This window comes from Delphinus delphis, chromosome 16, assembly GCF_949987515.2.
Source record: "Delphinus delphis chromosome 16, mDelDel1.2, whole genome shotgun sequence".
Lineage (NCBI taxonomy): Eukaryota > Metazoa > Chordata > Mammalia > Artiodactyla > Delphinidae > Delphinus > Delphinus delphis.
The window spans coordinates 64076402-64100653 of NC_082698.1; the positions used below are offsets into that span (position 1 = coordinate 64076402).

Genomic DNA, 24252 nt, shown 5'->3' on the forward strand with positions numbered 1-24252 from the left:
TTGTACCCCGAAGGGCTTATTTTCCAGGAGGGAATGTTGATAGGGATAAAATTGTTTTCTTTCAGGAGGCCTCCCTTCTGTGCCTGTAATCTAGCTGGCCCCTAAAACAGGGCTCTGCATCAAGGGGCTCCTCAGTGCATGTGGTTGAGTGAGTTTGTCTGGGACCAGCCCTGATACCTAGAGCCAAAGAACCTTTGATTATCTCGGGAGGATTTCTACAACGTCTCTGATTTATTCTTTTTTCTCTTTTTTTCTAGCTCCTCTATCCCTAACTTTTGTTTGCTTGCAAGAAGAATGTGAGCCAAAATTTTAAAGTTTCAAAAGTATAAAGAAAGGAAACAAGTAAATAGGGAAGGAGAATAAATACTGAACAAGACTGGGCAAGGTGACAAGACAGAATTACTGTGCAAATCTGGAAGGCGGCCAGGGTGCAAAATGCAGCGGCTGTGTAGTTTACAGGAACTATTTAGTGTTCAGCATGCTTCAGTGATCACCCAGAGAAAGCCAGATTTTTCCGGTTTTGTTTGCTACCCTATAGTTAGCTATGGAAATCTGACATAGGTGATCTGTGTTTTCTGTCAGCCAACCGATGTAAATACAGAGGACTATGGGGCCTCTGCTCATCAAATCCGACGTGATTTGAATTGCTAGGAGGAGGACCTCTTGTGGCTATAGTGGGGAATACTTCAGCTAAAACTGCTCTTGGAGGCTGCAGACATTTCTATGAGGGAATTAAAAAAAACCCAACTGTTTAGAGCTCTTTAAAATTGTATTTCATATATTTATAATATTCAGTTGGTTTGATAACACCAAGTACTGTAATTGCATCTGTATTGCATCTCTGAGGAGTTCAATGTAATTTGAAGCACTTCAGATTTTATCCATTTATTTCGCATATCCCTTGAAAAGTAGATAGGAAGAATAGGGGTTTTCATCTCCATTTTGCAGATGGAAAGGAGAGGTACAGAGCAGGTAAATAACTTATTTGTGCCTTTAAAGTGGGGGCAGGCTGGCTCATAATAGAATTTGGATATCTAATCTTGGGCTCAATTCAACAGTCTGTGTTTAGAAAACATTCATTATTAAAGCTCTAAAACAAAAACTTCTATTTTGCAAGTGTCAAGTGATTTCTTTATTCAAGAAAAGATGGAGTGAGAGACATAAAACTTACTCTTTGTTTTCACTGTGAAAAGAGGCTGTTCCTAGATTCTCCAGGGGTAAAAAGCTGCTTTAAAAAAAATTGGAGAGGACAGTATGTTAGCAACTAAGAATCTTTAGATAAATGTAATGTCAATTATGCACATTTTAGAGGAAGCTACATAAAAATAGTTATTTCAGAGATTTCCCTAGAAATCATATAAAATGAAACCTCTTTCATAATTGATTCTCTGACAATTTCCAGACCTTGCCTTTTCCTCTCAGCTCCCTCATATTTGTTCTAAGAGTGTCTGTGGAGCTAATAAATAAATGCCTTAAAATTTTTTTGAATTCAGTCTTTTAAGAACAGGAATGCCCAAACTCAGATGAGTAGTTCTGTTTTAGGGGCAGTTACCACCGCTGTTTTTAGAAGCTATTAGAAGAAAGTCACAAAAGCAGTAATGCCTAAGGAAATATGGTACAAGTTCAAGTGGGGTGTCAAGGAATAGATGAAGTGATAAAGCTTAAGGCAGGGCTATGCAAGATTGTTCCAGTGAATGGTAAGATGTTGATGGAGAGGAGATTAAAAAAAAGGAAAGAGAAAATATGAAAAAGAATAGCCATAGAAAAAAATTTTGTTGGAAAAATTTGTTTTTTTTTTGGTGACTTTAATAATGGTTCCACCTGTGGAGTTTTTGGTAAATCTTCACTTTACATTCTTTACTGATAATTATGTAGGTGCAAATAAATCCCAGAAGCAGAGAGTGTGATGCTTGGTGCAAGGGTATGAGACAGGTAAGATTTCAGAGGAAAGACACTGTCTGAAATGTGACACATAATTCTGTGGTACTGAAGACACTGAATTTTACATAATTGATCTTTTGATGTGTGGATTTCCTGGACTATTCCTGCTTTATCATTTTTCACTCTTGATAATTCCAGCGTTCAGCTTTAATTAGATGTAAGAGGTCCTTATTTTGGAAAGGGACTAGAGAAATGCAGATCTAACTTATTTAGAGCTTCCTGACAGCTTTGTTTGTAGATCTCTAGGCAAAGTATGTGTCTGGCCTTTTTCAACAAAGTATTTTCAGTAACAAGTTGTCAGTGAGGTCAGTGACTAGCAGTTCAGGATTAGATACCACCCACCCTGGTTTGTAACCTCCCCCTTCTTTCTCATCCTGGGTGAATGACGCTCAGCTGAAGTGACTGCCCCACTGTCACTGCCTCTCAATTTGGTACTCTGTAACTCTGTGACTAACCAAGAAGTCGTCTTTTTTTTTTTTTTCTCCCCCAAACTCTTTTTGGAAAATTTCCTACAAGAGCTGAATTTTAAACACATTTACTTTATAGGAAGCAACAGAAAGGTAAGAGTCAAGTTTGTAAAAAGAGGAGCTGGACTTCAGTGCTTTTTTGTTTCTGCGTTGAAATTGCTCTGCCTTAGTTATATATTATAGGTTTAAAATGTGGGGTTTCTTTCTGAATTAAAGAACACATTATTATATAAAACGGGAATGTTTTGACTAGTTATGGTGAGAAATGTAGGCTTTCACGCTAAGTTTAAAGTTATAAATAACTTTCAAGCTAGTGCCAGGGGAAGCTAGTAGCCAAGGTCGTACTTTGCATTCAGAGAGTTTCTGGCTATAAAAAACCGATTGGGATCCTGTGCAGGAAAAGATAAGATGTTGTCTGGTTGCTTGTGCTTTGGCATGGGGCTGGGGCAAAATATTTGAAGGAATTTTACTTTCAACCCAAAGCTTGTTCACAGTAAATGGGAGATTTTTAAAATGAGATAGTGGCAAAAGCCTTAATTTTTGAATTTAATATTTGCCTTATATATTTGTTTTATAATTGACAGTAACATTAAGAAATTGAGGAATCTCTCAAAACTGTTTTTACCACCATTTATAATCAAATGAAAATTACACTGTATGAGATGAATATGGGAAGTAATAATGTAAATAGAAGGTCACTATCTGATGGTGTCTGAGTGACTGCGAGCAATTGCTCTCAGTTGCACTGAGGACAGAACTGGGAGGAATAAGTACGAATGGAAACAAGAAGAAATTTAGGTTAGGTATCGGGAGGTTCATTAACTGTAGAGGTTTTGAGTCATGGATATGCACCACTGAGAAAGACAGTTGCAACATATCAGAAGATACAGGAGATCCAAAGATTTGCTTAAAACACACATGTGGGAAAAATAGGATTTCAGATAAGCCTTGGTCCTGGGTTTGTGGCTAGCTTTTTTAGACAGACTAAAGTGTCAGCATATATGAGAAAAATTGTGATTTGGAGATGTGGATTATGTAGTCAAATTCGAATGGCATATTTGGATGGACTATTACAATTTCATTACCCACCATAAAGAATTACCTTAATAGTAGCATAGGACACATTTGTTAAATGGAGAAGCCCAAAATGCCAACAGCATATATACAGCTATTTCTATTTGTTGTGTCCTATACATGGTCTGAGCCTTCCTTCTTAACTGAGTAAAATATTGGGATTTTTATAGTAAAACTTACTTTCTTTTCATTATAAAAGTAATATGAGCTTATTGTAGGAATTTTGAAAGCACAGAGAAAAATTATCTGTAATCTCATTGATGCATGTTCTTTTAGTCTTTTTTCTCTGTACAGCTTTAAAATGAATTGCAGTAATACTGTAGATAAAATTTGGAACCTTGCTTTTTCATTTAACCTTTACGAAAATATTTTCCATATAATATTACCTAATCTACATAGATGTTATTTTAGACTGCTGCCTAACATTCTTCCAAGTGAATGGATATATAATTTTTTTAAATCAGTGTTGAACATTTGGGTGCTGTGGGTGTGTGTGTGTGTGTGTGTGTGTGTGTATTTATTTATTTATTTTAAAGGTCATTTCTTTAAGCTCTGTTCTTAAATGTGTACTTGTCAGATTAGAGAACATTAGAGTTGAAGGCAAAGATTGTGATTTTTAAGAAGATGGGTTTTTACTGTTTTTCTTTTAAGGCTTTGTAAAATTCCTTATCTCCCAAATGAAATATTTATTGAGTGTCCATGAGATGCAAAACACAGTTATCAGGCACATAGATAGCAATATACTTAGTATTTGGAAGGACAGAATCTCCTCTACTTACAAAATTTCAACTTATGGACTTTCACAGGTATCAACAAAGTTACATGTTAAAAATTCTTCATCTCTCCCTGAAACCGACAGACAGTATTATTGACTGCTTACATTATTTTGGACTTTAGAATTTATAAGTAACCTTCGTAGAGAATCATCTATATGTTGTTCTGATTTATATGAATTTTATGATCCAACTGTGGCAAAGAAATAGAATTAGGAAGAACAAATATTTTATAATAAAATTTTTTGGAAATTAGAATTATTTGGAGAAAATCTGTAGGCAGCAAAGTGGAAAGAAAAAGGATAGATGGTACATGCAAAAGCAGAGTTTCAGTTTTGGGATTTTCTGCTTAGGGAAACATGAGAATGGAATAAGGCATGGGTAGGGTGGGAATTAGGGAAGATATGAAATTTTAATTCTGTTATTGGTATTGAATTTGGGAATTATGGTTGTAGAAATAGAGTATATTGAAGTAAAAAAGCTAAGAAATTGGTGATAAATAAAATGATTTGATTTTTGGAAGTAGTAGCTGGTACAGAAATCAAAGTGGAGAGAGTAGAGACATCAGTATTTGATGGGAGGTGAGGTAGAGGGTTGTGAATTCCTAAAGAATATATTCTGCCTGCATTAAAATTTTTTAAATTGTAGAATTTTATTTTTACAGTGATATTTAGAGAAATATCATAGGTATGGAAAGATGGGAGTTACATTCTTTATTCACTCTGAACTTCTGCTTGCATGTTTCTATTTTTTCTTTGGAATAGAAGGGATTAAGACTTAAGTAGAGAAGTTGGCAGCCCAATATTGCCTGAAGAGAAACTATGTGCTTCGTAATGAAGACTTAAAAATAGTGTTTATTTATGGATCATTGGCTCATGGGAATGTTAGTCTAGAGACTCAAAAAGCATGATTTTCTAAATCTTGCTAGGATACTGGATTTTAAGTGACATGATATTGTGGGGTGGAACTCCTGAGTTTCGCCAAGTTGCAAACCTAATGGAAAGTGACAGATAATTGAGACTATAGAATTTTTGAAAAGGAACATGACTATTAACTGTTGCACCTGATTTTCACATGCTTAATTACTATTTTTAATTACATTATTGCTGTCTGGGACACAGCCAGTAATCTACCAATTTAATCACTAACTTCCAGGGTCTGAGAAGTGACTAAGTTCCTATGTGGAAAATTGTAAATTAGGTCAAATTTATTTGTCACTGCCACTCCCTCACCTCTTTTTCCTGCTTTTCATTATCCTAATTGGTATTCTTGTGCTGCCTCAGGTCCTGCCATTAATGGTGAAAAAGATTTGATGGAGAAGGCAATGTTTAGCACAAAGAAAGACCTTCAAGTACTGGAACTTGAAGACTTTAGACCCTATTTTGTATTAGCACCATTCAAAATGTGATCAACAGTTCTCAATCTGTTACTTGAAACAGATGAAAGGGAACACACAAGCATTTATCTTCCTTATTTATAGGCATATGGAGTAGAGAATTGGGATTGAGGTGTACAATTAACTAGATAATAAATGAATTACCAGGTCTCAGTTGATGAGGCTTCTGGAGGTAGTATCAATGCAAAAATGCCCTAGGTTAGCTCATTGAGAACACATAGAATGACTGAGAGGCAGGATTCCTCAAAGGGCTACATTGGCTCTACTCCAACGTTGGCTTTGGATTATTTTACTCTTTCTAGATGACTTGTGTACCAGATATTATTCTTAGTTCTGGGGATAGATACTAGTGAACCAAATTAAAGCCCTGCCCATATGGTGTTTCCTTTCTAGTGTTTGTGTTTTTGTGGATAGGGATGAAGAGAGAGTGAGAAGTAAAACCTACCTCTCTGTGATTCTCCAGAAGTACCAGGGTCTGTCTTAGTCCAGGGCTGGAGCTCATAGATTATGTTTCCATGGAAATTTGCATGATTAACTAGCTTTTCTGTTAGAATCAGCAGTTCCTATTTCCCCAATATGGGGTACCGAAAGAATCCTAGTTTTAAGAATCAAATAATCTGTGATAGGCACTGCTGGTTGCCTATGCAATATCTATGCATTCTGCTCTTCTTGCTAATTTACAGAACCCTGATTTAGGTCAAGAAAAAAGGGCTTAATGCTATGCATACTGATCTGCATCTTGCATCCCCACATTTTCCGTGGATTAGGACAGTTACATTTAGTTAAGACAGGTGCATAGCAATTCATGTAGATCTACCTCATTCTTTTCAGTGGCTTCATGGTATTTTACTGCTGTATGTGAAACAGGAGGGAAGGGGGCAGGGCACAACCTTTAAAAGAATGACATAGCCACAGGACACTACATAAACTGTTTAAAACCAACTAGGTCCAAGATGGTGGAGAATTTGACTTCCAGTGGAACTTGAGCCTCATTATACGCTCATTGTCATACATTAGCATGCTAAATGACACACCCACCAGCGCCATGACAGTTCTGAGGCTAACCATGAAAGGTCAAAAAGCGGGCAGTAGCCCAATTCCTGGAAATACCCACGCCTTCCCCAAAATAGTTGGAATAATCCTCCCACTCATTATCCTATAAAATTACCCAGCCCGTAAAAACTAACCATCCCATATTTTGGGGCCTCTTGCCTTCTGAGATGGCTCATACTCTGTGGAGTTGTTTCTCCCAAGGCTGTTCTGGCATTTTTTTTTTTTTTTTTTTTTTTTTTTTGGTACATGGGCCTCTTACTGTTGTGGCCTCTCCCGCTGTGGAGCACAGGCTCCGGACGCGCAGGCTCAGCGGCCATGGCTTACAGGCGCAGCCGCTCCGCGTGATGTGGGATCTTCCCGGACCGGGGCACGAACCCACGGCCCCTGCATCGGCAGGCGGACTCTCAACCACTGCGCCACCAGGGAAGCCCTTGTTCTTGCCTTTTGAGACTGACCACGTTCTGTCTATGGAAGGTGTATCTCTCTAAATAAATTTGACTTACATATACAGTTGACCCTTGAACAACATGGGTTGAATGGCACAGGTCCACTTAGAAGTGAATTTTTTTCAATAGTAAATGCTATAGTATTACGTGATCTGTGGTTGGTTGAATCTTTGGATGTAGAACTGCAGATATGGAGGAACCGTGGATATGAACAGTGACTATAAACTATCTGTGGAGTTTTGACTGCTGGGAGGGTCAGTGCTCCTACTCCCCATGTTGTTCTAGGGTCAACTGTATTGTAAAATGATTATTGCAATAGGTTTAGTTAGCCTCCATCATTTCATGTAGATACAATAAAAAGAAAAGGGAAAAAGAGAAACCAAATTTTTTTCCTTGTGATGAGAACTCTTAGGATTTACTCTCTTAATAACGTTCATGCATGTCATACAGCAGTGTTAACTATAATCATATGGTACATTACATCCCAAGTAGTTATGTATTTTATACCTGGAAATTTGTTCCCTTTTTACCACCTTCCTCCAGTTCTCCTTTCACCCACCCCCATCTCTGGTAAGCACAAATATGATCTCTTTTTCCATGAGTTTAGTTTTTTTTTTGTTTTTAGATTCCACATATGAATGAGCTCATACAATATTTTTCTTTCTCTGTCTGCCTTATTTCACCTGGCATAATGCCCTCAAGTTCCATTCCTGTTGTTATAAATGACAGGACTTCCTCATTTTTTATGGCTGCATAATATTCCATTACACGGTACATAATAGACCACAACTTCTTTATCTGTTCACCTTCCGATGGACTCTTAAGTTGTTTCCATGTTGTGGCTGTTGTGAATAGTGCTGCTATGAACATGGGGGTGCAGGCGTCTTTTTGAGTTAGTGTTTAGTTTCCTTTGGATGTATTCCCAGAAGTAGAATTGCTGGATTATATGGTAGTTCTGTTTATAATTTTTTATGGAACCTCTATACTGTTTTCTGCAGTGGCTGTACTAGTTTACAATCTCACCAAGGCAATGCACAGGGTTCCCTTTTCTCCACATCCTTGCCAACGCATGTTATCTCTTATCTTTTTGATTATGGCCAGTCTAACAGGTGTGAGGTGATATCTCATTGTGGTTTTGATTTGCATTTCCCTAACGACTAGTGATGTTGAGCATCTTTTTATGTACCTGTTGGCCATTTGTATATAGTCTTCAGAAAAATGTGTATTTAGGTCTTTTGCCCATTTTTAATTGGGTTACTTATTTTTTTTTGCTATTGAGTTGAATGAGTTCTTTGTTTGTTTTGGATATTAACCCCTTATTGAATATATGATTTGCAAGTATTTTTTTCCCATTCTTTAGGTTATGTTTTCACTTTGTTGATTGTTTATTTTGCTGTGCAGAAGCTTTTTAGTTTACTGTAGTTCCATTTGTTTATTTTTTAAATTAATTATTTATTTAGTTGTGTTGGGTCTTTGTTGTGGCACGTGGGCTCTTTAGTTGCAGCTCACGGGCTTCTTAGTTGTGGCACGTGGGCTCCTTAGTTGTGGCATGCAAACTCTTAGTTGCAGCACGCATGTGGGATCTAGTTCCCTGACCAGGGATCGAAACTGGGCCCCCTGCATTGGGAGCACAGAGTCTTAACCACTGCGCCACCAGGGAAGTTCCCCATTTGTTTATTTCTGCTTTTGTTTCCCTTGCCTGAGGGGACACATCCAAAAATATATTACTAAGACTGATGTCAAAGAGCTTACTGTCTATGTTTTCTTCTAGAAGTTTTATGGTTTTAGACCTTACATTTAAGTCTCTAATCCATTTCAGGTTAATTTTTGTGAGTGGTGTAAGATAGGGGTCTAGTTTTGTTCTTTCACATGTGAATATCCATTTTTTCTAACACCATTTATTGAAGAGACTCTTCTCTATTGAGTATTCTTGGCTTCCTTGTCAAATATTAATTGGCCGTATGCTTAGGTTTACTTCTGGTTTCTCTATTCTGTTCCACTGGTCTATTTGTCATGTTTATGCAGGTACCATACTGTTTTAATTACTATAGCTTTATGGTATAGCTTGAAATCAGGAAGTGTAATGCCTCTCACTTTGTTCTTTTTTCTCAGGATTACTTTGGCTATTCTGGGTCCTTTGTGATCCCATATAAACTTTAGAATTGTTTATTTCTACTTCTGAAAAAATGCCATTGAAATCTTGATAGGATTTGCATTGAATCTTTAGATGGTTTTTGGTCAGTCTAGAGATTGACATTTTAACAATATTAATTCTTGCAATCCATGTACATGGGATACTTTTCCATCTACTTGTGTCTTCCTCAATTTTTTTCATCAATGTTTTCAGAGTAGCGATCTTTTACCTTCTTGGTTAAGTTTATTCCCAAGTATTTTATTGTTTTTCATGCTATTGTAAATGGAAATGTTTTCTTTTTTTCTTTTTTAGATAATTTGTTGCTAGTGTATAGGAATGCTACTGATTTTTGTATGTTAATTTTGTATCCTGCAACTTTTTGAAATCCATTGATTAAACAGTTTTTCAGTAGGATCTTTAAGATTTTCTGTATATAAAATCATGTCATTTGCAAATAGAGACAGTTTTACTTCTTCCTTTCCAAATATGATGCCTTTTATTTTTTTTCTTGTGTGATTGCTCTGGCAAGGAGTTCCGGTACTCATTTTTTCTCTTTATTCCCTCATAGTAAATTAAGCAAATTAGCTTTCTGTCTGTTTAATGTGTTGCAAGTATTTGCTCCCAATTTGTTTTTTTTTTTTACTTTTATGTTTTATTTTTAAATCATACATAAAATAAAATATTTTTGTGTTCAATTTTTAAAACTTCTTCCTTTATGGTTTCTGGATTTTGTGTTTGGTTCGAAAGGAATTTCTACTTTAATTATTATACATAAATGTATTATATATAAATTCACTCATACTTTCTTTCAGAATTTAAAAGTCTTTGCTACATCTGGAATTGATTTTGAGCAAATGAGTGAGGCTGGGAGTCAGCTGTATTTTAATTTTTCTTCTAAATGTTTATTTAGTTGGTCTAATATGATTTATTTGAGTCACTCTTTTTCCTGCTAATTTATTTTTAATTAAACAAATATATTTTTTATTTATTTGGCTGTGCCAGGTCTTAGTTGTGGCATGTGGGATACTTTTTTTTTTAGTTGTGGCATGTGGGATCTTTAGTTGCAGCATGCAGGATCTCTTTTTAGTTGTGGCATGTGAGACCTTTAGTTGCGGCATGCGAACTCTTAGTTGTGGCACGTGGGCTCTAGTTCCCTGACCAGGAATCAAACCCAGGCCCCCTGCATTGGGAGCATGGAGTCTTAGTCACTGGGCCACCAGGGAAGTCCCCTTTCCTGCTAATTTAAAATGCCGTCTTTATCATAAGCTAAATTTATATTAGAGTCTGTGTTTCACTCTTCTTCCTGTTCTGTAATATTCTTTTTTTTTAAATTTTTATTTTATATCAAGTGTAGTTGATTTACAATGTTATGTTAGTTTTAGGTGTACAGCAAAGTGATTCAGTTATACCTATATATATATATATTCATTCTTTTTCAGATTCTTTTCTTATATGGGTTATCACAGAATATTGAGTAGAGTCCCCTAGGCTATACAGTAGGTCCTTGTTGGTTATCTGTTTTATATATAGTAGTGTGTATATGTTAATCCCAAACTCTTGATTTATCCCACCCTGTTTTTCCCCTTTGGTAACCATAAGTTTGTTCTGATAATATTTTTATCTAATTTTTCTGCAGTCCCTACTTTTCCCCCCCTTTTCTGTTCTTATTTATTTATTCTAAAAAAAGTTTTTTTTAATTGAAGATAGTTGACTTACAATATTTTGTTAGTTTCAGGTATATAGCAAAGTGATTCAGTTATTTCCTTTTTCAGATTGTATTCCATTATAGGTTATTATAAGATATTCAATATAATTTCCTGTGCTACACAGTAAATCCTTGTTGCTTATTAATTTTATGTATTGTAGTTTGTATCTGTTAATCCCATACTCCTTATTTGTCCTTCTCTCCCTCCCTGTCCCCTTTGGTAACCATAAGTTTGTTTTCTATGTCTGTGAGTCTGTTTTTGTCTTATATATAGATTCATTTGTATTATTAATTTTAGATTCTACATATAAGTGATATCATATAGTATTTGTCTTTGTCTGACTTACTTCACTAAGTGTAATGTTCTCTAGGTGCATCCATGTTGCTGCAAATGGTAGTATTTCATTCTTTTTTATGGCTGAGTCATATTCCATTGTATATATATACAACATCTTGTCAAACCAATCATCTGTTAATGGGCACTTGGGTTATTTCCATGTCTTGGCTACTGTAAATAATGCTGCCATGAACACTAGGGTGCATGTATGTTTTTGAATTAGAGTTTTCGTTTTTTTTCTTGACATATACCCAGAAGTATGTTTGCTGGATCATATGGTAACTCTAGTTTCAGTTTTTTGAGGAACTTCCATACTGTTTTTCATAGTGGCTGCACCGATTTACATTCCCACCGACAGTGTAGGAGAGTTCTCTTTTCTCCACACCCTCTCCAGCATGTATTTGTAGATTTTTAAATGATGGCCATTTTGAGTGTTATGAGGTGATACCTCATTGTGCTTTAGATTTGCATTTCTCTAATAAGTAACAATGTTCATCACCTTTTCATGTGCCTGTTGGCCATCTCTCTCTTCTTTGGAAAAATGTCTACTTAGATCTTCTGACCATTTTTTGATTGGGTTGTTTATTTTTTTGATATTGAGTTGTATGAGCTCTTTGTATATTTTGGCTATTAACTCCTTGTTGGTCACATTGTTTGCAAGTATTTCCTTCCATTTTGTAGGTTGTCTTTTCGTTTTGTTGATGGTTTCCTTTGCTGTGCAAAAGCTTTGAAGTTTGATTAGGCCCCATGTGTTTATTTTTGCTTTTATTTCTTTTGCCTTGGGAGACTGATCTAAGAAAATATTGCTATAATTTATGTCTGAGAATGTTTTGCCTATGATCTCTTTTAGGAGTTTTATGGTGTCATTTCTTATATTTAGGTCTTTAAACCATTTTGAGTTTGTTTTTGTATATGGTGTGAGGGAGTTTTCTAATTTCATTAATTTACATGTAGCTGTCCAGCTTTCCCCACACCCAACACTTGTTGAAGAGACTGTCTTTTTTTCATTGTATATTCTTGCCTCCTTTGTCGTAGATTAATTGACCATAGGTGCGTGGGTTTATTTGTAGGCTATTCTGTTCCATTGATCTATATGTCTATATGTTTTGTGCCAGTACCACACTGTTTTGATTAGTGTAGCTTTGTAGTATAGTCTAAAATCTGGTTATGCCTCCAGCTTTGTTCTTTTTCCTCAGGATTGCTTTGGCAATTCTGGATATTTTGTAGTTCCATATATATTGTAGGATTATTTGTTCTAGCTCTGTGGAAAATGTCATGTGCAATTTGATAGGGATTGCATTAAATGTGTAGGTTGCTTTGGGTAGTATGACCATTTTATTTATTTATTTTATTTTATTTTTGTTTTGCGGTACGTGGGCCTCTCACTGCCGCGGCCTCTCCTATTGCGGAGCACAGGCTCCGGACGCGCAGGCTCAGCGGCCATGGCTCATGGGCCCAGCCGCTCCGCGGCATGTGGGATCTTCCCGGACTGGGGCACGAACCCGTGTCCCCTGCATTGGCAGGCGGACTCTCAACCACTGCGCCACCAGGGAAGCCTGACCATTTTAATAATATTAATTCTTCCAATCCAAGAGCTTGGAATATCTTTCCATTTCTTTGAATCGTCATCAATTTCCTTTGTCGATGTTTTATAGTTTTCAGCTTATAGGTCTTTCATCTCCTTTAAGTTTATTCCTAGGTATTTTATTTTTCTGATGTGATTTTAAATGGGATTTTTTTTTCATTGTTAGTGTAAAGAAATGTAACAGATTTCAGTATACTAATCTTGTATCCTGCTACCTTGCTGATGCATTCCCTACTTTTAAAATAACTTTATTTTATAACATGTTTTAATATCTGGAAGGATTAATCTTTCTCCTTATTCTTTTCTGCTCCTTCAGGATTTTCCTACATGTAATTACATAATGTTTATTTCCAGATGAATTTTAGTGTAACATTTTATAAAATTATTATAATAGCCTGTGAGTATTTTAATTTAGAGAGAAATAATGCCTTTTTAATGTTTAATCTACCTATACATCATCTTTTTGTTTACTCGATTCTTTTTCTACATCCTTCAGTAGAGTTTTAAAGTTGTCTTTACACAAGTATTTTATACATTTTACACAAGTATCTTTGGTACCATCATATTTTGGTATCTTTCCTTCCATCATATTTTTAAAATTGGCTATTATTTGTAAGAAGGGGAGCCATTGATTTGAGTCCATATTTCTAAGATGGCCTCTGGTGGTTGAGACAACAGCTGATATTCAAAGGGGATTTGGGGACCCAGATCTTTGGGCTCGCTTATTTGGATTTGCTTCTTCAGTTAGGTGTGTCCTCCCTGAACTGTACCACCATCCAGCCCACATAAATTTTATTTTTAAAACATTTTTATAAAACTTAATTTTTTAAACTGAAAAACTTATATATGTACATTTATTTTTATTTTAGCAAAGGGTGCCTTAGCTAGGGTTCTGTTTTTATTTTTAACATCTTTATAGGCGTATAATTGCTTTACAATGGTGTGTTAGTTTCTGCTTTATAACAAAGTGAATCAGCTGTATGTATACATATATCCCCATATCCCCTCCCTCTTGCGTCTCCCTCCCACCCTCCCTATCCCACCCCTCTAGGTGATCTCCCTATGCTATGTGGCTGCTTCTCATTAGCTAGGGTTCTTGATTGCAACAAAGAGTCTGCTCTGGCTAGCTTCAGCAGAAAGAGTTTCATAAATGTTATTTGATAGCTCATAGAGTCTCCTGGAGAGCCAGAGCAACAGCCAAAGACAATGAAGCTAGGAAAAATGTCCAAATGTACCTGAGGAATGGTCCTACAGGTGTGCTAGCTTCCATTTTTCCTGGCTTTTGCACTGGGCAGTAGAGTCCTACCACAACCTTCCCAGAAGGATCTGATGCCTGTGACCTTTAAAAATCTCACCCAAGCTGTCGTTGGTTGGTGAAATCTGGGTCGCACTACTTCAAGGGAGTCTGAAAAGAGTAGGTTTCTTAGCTTTCCAGTCTCTCTAGTAGAGGAGGAAAGCCGGGCGAGGGCTGGATGGGCTGTTAGCAAACATAGCATTCGTCACAAAGGGTATACAGTGAGAATACATCTTCCTTCTGCCTTGACCTCAGATCCTCAGTTCTCTGGCCCTCTTTTTTAAAATTAAATTTATTTATTTATTTATTTATTTTTGGCTGTGTTGGGTCTTTGTTGCTGCATGTGGGCTTTCTCTAGTTGCGGTGAGCGGGGGCTACTCTTTGTTGTGGTGCGCAGGCCTCTCATTGTGGTGGCTTCTCTTGTTGCAGTGCATGGGCTCTAGGCATGTGGGCTTCAGTAGCTGTGACACGTGGGCTCACTAGTTGTGGTTCATGGGTTCTAGAGTGCAGGCCCAATAGCTGTGGCGCATGGACTTAGTTGCTCCGCTGCATGTGGGATCTTCCCGGACCAGGGATCAAACCCATGTCCTCTGCATTGGCAAGCAGATTCTCAACCACTGCACCACCAGGGAAGCTCTCTGGTCCTCTTTTCGCAAGGAAACTGCTACCAGTTTCTGGTGAAAATTAAAAAAAGAATTGTTCCACATCAGTATGTATGAATTTACTCTTCATCATAGCTGCCACTTGGTTGAATTTAACCAATTTATTGTTCTGTGCTATTCTGGATTATTTTAATGTTGTTTTTATCTCTTGGTGAGGACTGATATTCCCCAGTAAGGCCATACAAATTGTTAAAATATGAAATGCTTTTGTACTTCCTCTCCCCCTCACTAGTGGCCTTCCTCCACTTGGTCTCTGCCTAGGACCCTCTAGACCTCCCCTAGACCCAGCAACTAAAGGGTGAACACCTTGCATAGATGGAGCTTTCCAAGACCCAGCTCCAAGCTAGACTCTGATTGGTTGGGACCTAAGCCATGCTAGTTGTTAAATATTTTTAATATCTCCCCTACTTCTAGGCAAATGAAATCTAATTGGATTCTGTATACTTCCTAAGACTTTTTCTCTGGTTACAGTTCAACTCACACCAATGAAAGAATATATGACAATTTATTTAACTAGTCCCACTTTGATGCACATTTAGGTTGTTTCTAGCTTTTTATTATTACAAAAAATATTGCTGTCCTTGACATCCATCTTTGTACACATGTTCAGATTCCTAAATGTATTTGTTTAGTCTAAGAATTTGTGCATATAAAATTTATGGATGTTGCCAGAATGCCTCCCCAAAAGATTTTTACCAATATATACTTCAGCCAACAGTATATGAGACAGCTAACATTTCTTTAACTTGTCAAAGAAGATTTTAAAAAAGATTTAAAAGATGTTTTAGTGAAACCAATTTACCCTCTTTAGTTATGAAATTGAAAAAAAAAGAAGAGAAAAAATTATATTAGTTTAGTTTGAGTGACTCTTAATAAAACTATACCAGAATTCACAGGATCATTGCTCTCTTTTCCAATTAATAATATTTTGATACTGTATTAAAATTTGCTGTGAATGAACATCAAATATTCAGAACCTACCTTTTTGATATATGGGATAACATTTGTCAGTTCCCAATGCCATGATTACTCACAGATGCTAACAATAATTCTGTGATAATATATGCAGATTTTCAGTGCTCTGCAATATCGTGGTTCTCAACCTAGAGTCCTTTTGCTTCCCAGAAGACATTTGACAATCTCTAGGGACATTTGTGATTGTTACAAAGAGGAGGCTGGTGATACTGGCATCTAGTGGTTAGAGGTTAAGGATGCTGCTAAACATCCTACAAGTCAAGACAGCCCCCCATAACAAATTATCCAGCCTAAAATGTCAATAGTGCTGGGAATGAGAAGCCTGCTGTACTAAAATAAAATACACCTGGAAAAGGACATTTATCTAAACAGTTAAACATTCGCCCACTATCTTTTCTTCTGTGGTTTATCAATTTCTTCTCAAGATTGTTGGCACAATTTTTCCATTTTAAAGACCATGTTCCTTAGTAGATAATATGAAAGCAAACTCAGAATATTGTCATTTTGCTTCCTCTCTGTACCTTGTTAACATAGGAGGAGGGAGGTTGTAACTTTTTTGTCCTTCCACCCTCACATGCAACCTAGAAGTTTTTGTGTTGTTTTGTGTGTTTTTTACAAGTCTTTGCTCATTGTAGTTTTAGTCCACTCTTCTGATAGGCTAATACCACACTTATGTATTCATCCTTACATTTACCCTTTTCCGTCTTCTTTTGTATGTCCTTTAAAAATCTCAGTCTTTAGAAAGCACCTTGTATAGCACATTGAGTTATATTTGCATACGTGCTCTCCCATGTTTTTTCCCCCTCATTTGTGATTGCAGTAGTGGGTTTTATTTTTTCACCTGTCTTTCATTTTAGAATCTCTGCCTCTGGGAAATTCTTATATTTTCTCTGAACTGCTAAGCACCCTAAGGTACTTGTCTTACTTTGCTTTTGGTTTTCTTCCTTGGCCGTAATGAACTCTAAGGTGATATGTTGAATTTTTCCCAAGGTTCCTGTCACTTTGACTTCACTAACACATTCCTCTTTGTTGGTAAGAATTAAGCCCAGGGTAGCCCTTCCATTCTTAGTTTCTTTTGCTCTCTGAATGATGAAGTTGCTGATAGGCAGATGATAAAGGAGAGGAGTGATTCCTCAGGGCAGGTTTTAATTACTTTATTGTCTCTTTGGGTTTGCTGAATTCTTTTACTTAAAAATTTTTGCCACATCTCTTTTTATCTTGACCTTTCACTTCAGTCAACTTTCTTTTCATTTTACTTAACATTTCCATCATTTCTTACCTAGAATTTTTAAGTTTGGGTATTTCACTGAGAGCACAGAGTAGATGTATTCTAAATTTTCTTTTGTCTTGAGGATAATTTCCCTTGTCTTCCTCTTTTATTGTTATACAGTCTTTTAATTTTGGATTTTTTCTGTTTACTTATTTTGAAAGACAAGAGATTTATTCAGTCCTGGTGTTTGTCATAAGTGAGATATATACATATCTATATCCCTTTTGAGCTCTGTCACTATCAATTTTGGAACCACAGAATTTCCCTCTCAACTCTTAAAGTGGAGGGCAAGTATCTTGCTGAATTTCTGGGCTACAGGAGCTATATATTCATTTGGGGCAACTATTCTCCTATTCTTATTGTTTGATCCTCTACTCCGAGGTGAATTTAATCTTAGATAATTTGAAGCAATTCAGATTCACTTTTCTAAAAGACATGCATAAAACCTAATCTCTAGAATAGCCTCTGCCAGTGTTTTTTTGTGTTTCTGCTCCTACTGTTGGGGCTCTGATATCCCAGGGCACAATATGTCATTCTTCCCTTGTCCTATTTTATCCTTGTTGCATTTCTGGGAACTAAAATCTTCCAAGTGAGTGTAGTTAGAAATATATTGCTGGGAGGTGGCCAGGAAATATCGCTGGCTATCTAAAAAGCAGCTGCTGTGCAGTAGCAGGGTGAGAGCTGACTTTTTGTTTGACTCTCTCAGGCTCAGGTCTCTGATAGGATGTCAAGATACATGGACGTGAGGGTCTGGCTCTGTGGCTGCTTTAAATTTAGGCACGAGGGAGTTCTAGGTCCCCCTCCTCCCAGTTTGTTCCATTCATGAAGTAAGATAAGGTAGAGTGGCCAGATTTAGCAAATAAATATACAAGACACACAAGTTTGAATTTTAGGTAAACAAATTAATAATTTTTTAGTATAAGTATGTTTCTGGCATAGGACATATGCCAGAAAATTATTCATTGTTTATCTGAAATGCAAAGTTAACTGGTCATTCTGTATTTTATCTGGCAACTATAAGGTAAGAGAAATCCGCCCCCCCACCAGTGTTTGAAACCATTAATGAGGTCTTTATCCTTTTGTGTCTCAGGTACTGATGTAGCAGGGTCTTTTTCTGGTTTTGTAAAGGTTGCCCTTCACAGTCTTTCTTCACCTTCAGGGCTGGTCAACACTGGGAGGACTGGAAGAAGTTTGTAGAGTCTGGGAACCTTCAGAGAGGAAAAGAGTGAAGACCTGGACTCCTTCCCTGCATTTATTATTAGAAAGTTTTTTGTGCATTGAACTGGTCCCTGTTAAAAAAAGACCTAGTAAGAAAAAACATCAAAGACTTTAGGCTAGGACTCCTTGTTGTAGCCTGCATTGCCCAATGGGAGAGGCTGTCTGGGCACTTGTGTAACTGGAGGCAGAAGGCCCTGCCGACGCATCCGCTTGGTGCTTGGTGAACTTAAAAGCTCTAGGCGTGGCTGCCATGCTGTACCTCTAAGGGAGCAGGCTGCTTCTCTCTTGAAGAATCCCTGTGACCATGTACTTGCAGCAGCAAAGGCAAGAGCACAGCAGGTGGAAGGGTCACATGGAACTGCAGGGGATCAGTTTTCATGAGTAAACTGTGTGCCAGGAGCAGAACAGCAGCAGCCTTCAACAGGGCCCACTTGTATTCTAATAAAATTCTCTGGTTTTCTCTCTCTAAGGTATGTGGATCAAGAGGCCCCCAGAGTTCTTGAACAATTTGAGGAATAAGAGAGATACTGGGCTCCCTGCCAGTCTGGCAATTGGGAAGTGGTTTTAATTTGAAAAATTAATAGATGGGACCTCCTTTTTACCCCAAACTATTGAAGTAGTTCCTACTATTAGCACATATATACATATATTTTACAAATACGACATCATAACATATATTGTTTTATAATAGCTAAGTTCTGTAAAAGTTTCTTTTTTCTTTTTCCAAGATGTCATGACCTGAGAAGATTATATATATTTTCCTGTGGTCTTGTGCTCAGCAGTTTTAAAAATATAGCTTAGATCAATAAATATATGTTAACGGAAGAATATCAAGTTTTGTGATTCTTTACAATTCTTGCATATTTTTCATCTTTTTCAGTCTGTATCCATTAATATTTTTAAAAGACCAAGCTCAAAATTTCACCAGTAATAATTAGTCATCCTTGGTAATTTTAAAAATTTTGATTACTTGTTTAACTTTGCTGCCTTAGTTTATATCATATAATCTTGCATTTATACACATGCTAAGTTAAAACATATTGATTGTTGATCCTCTTGATTGCATTCTTCTAGGGAGAAATATAGGAGCATGTTTATTATGGTCTTAGGGTAGGAAATAATTTCTTAACTAAGACCGCCAAAACATAAGCAATGAAGTAAAAGACTGAAATATTTAATTATATTAATATAAAACCCTTCTTTGTGGAAAAAAGTAACATAAAAGAAGATAAATGAAAGCTACCAACTGAGAGGATATATTTATAAATCATTCATATAAAATGGATTGCATTATTTTTCCCCATTCTTTTCCTTCCCTGTATCCAGGCCCTTTGCCATATGATATTGCAGTTCTTCCCACTAGAGGCAGAGTATATTTCCCTGCACCATTAGTGTTAAACTTGGTTGTGTGACTTGCTTTGCCCATTGAAATGTGGGCAGAAGAGGCAGAGTACTAGTTTGAAGCTTATATCTTAAGAGGCATTGTGTTTCCCATTGTCCTTGTATTTTTGTTGTTGCCATGGGAAAAACATGTTTCTGGTAGCCGGCATGTCCAAGGAGGATGAGAAACATGTGGAATAGATCTGGATTCCAAAACTACAGCTTGGAGTAAGCCCAGCCAGGCCCATCCTGCATTAGCTGACCCCCAGCCAACCTGAAAATGTACAAGAGAGAATAAATGTTTTATCCCACTGAGTTTTAGGATGGTTTCTTATGTAGCCTTATTGTGGAAATAGCTGGCTTATAGACTCATTCAATAAAAATGATCTAAGAACTCCTAAAAAATTAATGAGGAAAAGAACAGTCTTAACAGGGAAATGGGTCCATGATAAGTGAAAAAGTAATTCATAGATGAGAAAATTGGAATGACCAATACATAAGTGAAAAGACATTTAACTTGTTTCACTAGTTATCAGGTAAATACAAATTAAATCAATGATGAGATAGTTTATCATACCTATTAGATTGGCAAAAATTAATGTCTGGCAATAACCTAGTATCTATAAGGACGTGAAGAAAATAGAACTTTTATATACAGATGGTGGAATGTTTAAGAATATAAAGAGAGGGACTTCCCTGGTGGTCCAGTGGTTAAGACTCTGGACTTCCACTGCAGGGGACACAGGTTTGATCCCTGGCCAGGGAACTAAGATCCCGCATGCTGCGCAGCATGGCCAAAAGAAAAAAAAAAAAGAATACAAAGAGAGACATAGTAAGCAGGGAGAGGATATTTTTGAAGAATATAATTGACAAAGGATTATATATAAAACATACAGAGAATTTTTGGAAATTATTAAGAAAAAACAGGCAACCTAGGAGAAAAATTGGTAAAAAAAAATACAGGTAAGCAGTCCACAGAAAGGAGTGTTTTAAGCTAGTTAACCTAAAACAGATCACCAATTACATTGGTAATCAGAAATGAAAATTAAAACAACAATGAGATCAACTTTGTACCTCCCATGGTGGCAGAAATTGAAATGTCATGCAGTGTCTTGTGCTGGTGAGGAGATGGGGATATGTGAGTCCATGTGGTCTGCTGGTAATATTTTGGAGACGAAATTGGTAGTATTTGTTGAAATTGAATACTCGCATACATTCTGACCCAGAAATTCTACTTCTGAATTGTATTAGTTTCTAGTGCTGCCATAACAAAATACCACATGCTGGGTGGCTTAAACAACAGAAATTTATTTTCTCATAGTTTGAAGGCTAGAAGTCTAAGATCAAGGTGTCAGTAGGTTTGTTTTTTTCCTGAGCCTTCTCTCCTTGGCTTGCATGACCTCACATGGTCATCCCTCTGTGTGTGTTGGTGTCCTTACCCCCTTTCTTATAAGGATACCATTTATAGTGAATTAAGGTCCACCATAATGGCCTCATTTTAACTTAATCACATCCTTAAAGACCTTGTTTCCAATAAAGCCAAATTCTGAGGTACGGAGGGTTGGTACTACAAACATGAATTTTGAGTAGGACACAATTCAGCCCACAGCAGAATATATATATATTAGAGGAACTCTTGCATAGGTACACAAAAATACATGTACGACAATGTTTATTGTAGCATTGTTTCCTATAGTAAAGGGTTGAATACTACCTAAACATACTTGAATAGGGATATGGGCAGATAAAATACATTATAAATGCGTCTGATAAAATGCTACAAATGCAAAATAAAAGAACAAACTAAATCAGTCACATTAATTGAGAACTCATTTTTCTCAAATAATAAGAAATCTGTAGGTGAGAAGTTCAGAACTGATAACATCAAAGACCCAAGCTTTTTCTATACTTCTGCTCTGTCATCTTTCTTCCTCAGGTTTGCAGTAAGACTGCTTTATGTCCAGGCATCATACCACAGATAATAGAAGGAAGGGTGAAGGGCTATGGCAACATTGTCTGACATCCCTTTTATAGGGAAAGCAAAAGCTTTGCCAGAAACCCTCTCAGCAAACATCTGCTGATATCTCATTGGCCAGAATTCTGTCATATGCCATTCTGAGTTGCAAAGAAGGCTGGAAAATCTAATGTCTTGCTTCCATAGCAGTGAAAGGCAAGGGGGAGCTGGGTTTATGTATTGAGTGAGCTAACCTGTGGTTATAGTTTGACATCAATAGACTGTGAAAATGTAATGTTGAGATGAGAAAGTGAGAGAGAGAGAAAGATTGAGAAGTAGGAAGAGATGGGAAGTACAATACTGTTTGTGTAAATTTAAAAATCCACACACACATAAGGCCATATACCATTGTAAAGATATATACCATTGTAAAGGTATCTACCATTGTAAAGGTATATATATCATATGTAAAAAAACTTATGGAAAGTTGATTGGAAAGGTACCCATGAAATACTACAGATTGGATGCCTATAGGAAGGAGGGAGGGAAATGGAACTGAGACTGAGGGATACAGAATATGATAAAAACAACAACAAAAAACAACAACCAAAAAACAGGATTTTCACAGACCCGTTGCATGAATTGAACTTCACAGAGGAGCATGATTGATTGTGTCAGTCTAATTCTTTGTATTCAAGACCCAGAAGGAAAAAAGCTGGGATGAGTCAAGTCATGTGTGTGGGTTACTCAGACTATTGGACAAGGTCATTATTTAGAGTAGAAAAAAATGTGATTCACTATGTTAACAACTGAGTTTAATTATTTTCCTTTACTCTGTGATAAGCACCATTCTTTTCACTACAGTTGAAGGTCTGATATTACAGTTTAAGTTTAGGGACGGTAGCAGTTTTTTTTTTTTTTTTTGCGGTACGCGGGCCTCTCACTGCCGTGGCCTCTCCCGCTGCGGAGCACAGGCTCCGGACGCGCATGCTCAGTGGCCATGGCTCACGGGCCCAGCCGCTCCGCGGCACGTGGGATCTTCCCGGACCGGGGCACGAACCCACGCTCCCTGCATCGGCAGGCGGACTCTCAACCACTGCGCCACCAGGGAAGCCCCCGGTAGCAGTTATTTTTTGGATAATTTAGGGATATTGTAAGCTTTGAAACATGGATTTTCTTTGTGTTTGTACATATTTTTCCTGTGTTCCATAATGCAAAATTAGTAGAGTTGACTTTTAGAGGGTCAGTGGGGACAAGAGTAAAATAAACCTGGCTACTTGGTAGTGAAATCCATCATGCTCTAGTTTTCTGTTATTATCTTTGGAAACAGAGAGTGGGAGAAACATTTCCTTCTTCTCTTTCTAATATAGTCTCAGTGACTGACTGGCTCTCTGCTCTGGAATGAAGCGGATTGGCACAACTCCATAAGTCTTATGTGGGAACAAGACACCAGACGACCCTTCCTCCCTTCCTTCCTTCCTTCCTTCCTTCCTTCCTTCCTTCCTTTCTTTTTCTTATTGTCATTATTTTGCTTTTAGTTTTGTATTCTGTCCTTAAACCATCCCATACTCAATCCTCTAAATAACATACACAATTTATTAATATGTGTTAGTATGTCTTGTGTTTATTAAGCATGTGTTGTGACTTTGGAAGCAGCTTTTTTTTTTAACATCTTTATTGGAGTATAATTGCTTTACAATGGTGTGTCAGTTTCTGCTTTATAACAAAGTGAATCAGTTATACATATGTTCCCATATCTCTTCCCTCTTGTGTCTCCCTCCCTGCCACCCTCCCTATCCCACCCCTCTAGGTGGTCACAAACCACCTAGCTGATCTCCCTGTGCTATGCGGTTACTTCCCACTAGCTATCTATTTTACGTTTGGTAGTGTATATATGTCCATGCCACCCTCTAACTTTGTCACAGCTTACCCTTCCCCCTCCCCATATCCTCAAGTCCATGCTCTAGTAGGTCTGTGCCTTTATTCTCGTCTTACCCCTAGGTTCTTCATGACCCTTTATTTTTTTCTTAGATTCCATATATATGTGTTAGCATACGGTATTTGTTTTTCTCTTTCTGACTTACTTTACTCTGTATGAGAGACTCTAAGTCCATCCACCTCACTACAAATAACTCAATTTCATTTCTTTTTATGGCTGAGTAATATTCCATTGTATATATGTGCCACATCTTCTTTATCCATTCATCTGTTGGAAGCAGCTTTTAAGCTCCTCCATTTTAGGACCATGATTCCTTGTTACCTAATTATAAATTATTATCATGGATGGGGTAGAACTTCCCTTGGTGAAATGGATTTAATTTGCTAAATAATAATGTGTGAACTTAATGACTCTTCACCAACTTTTAAATCAGATGGGCAATCTGTTATCTTTCACAGCAGTCTTTTAAAATTCAATGACATCTGGATTTGGAAAAGTAGAATTCCACAAAGAGAAACTTATCTTTCCACAAAATAGCAATAATTGACTAATGGATTATTTAATACTATAATTAGCACTCCATTAGAGCCTATGAGTAATTTTATAAGTAATTACCCTTCATATCAGCTTTGTAGGTCTCACTTCACAT

General features: G+C 36.9%; 1 protein-coding gene across 1 annotated transcript in view; it reads left to right on the plus strand.

Moving 5' to 3' along the window:
* Positions 1-2290: 2290 nt before the first annotated feature.
* CTNNA3 (catenin alpha 3) overlaps positions 2291-24252 on the plus strand; it is a 1614209-nt gene continuing 1592247 nt past the window's right edge. Inside the window, exon 1 of the mRNA XM_060034928.1 lies at positions 2291-2501. The gene's annotated coding sequence lies outside the window, so the exon portion shown is untranslated. The remainder of the gene's footprint in view (positions 2502-24252) is intronic.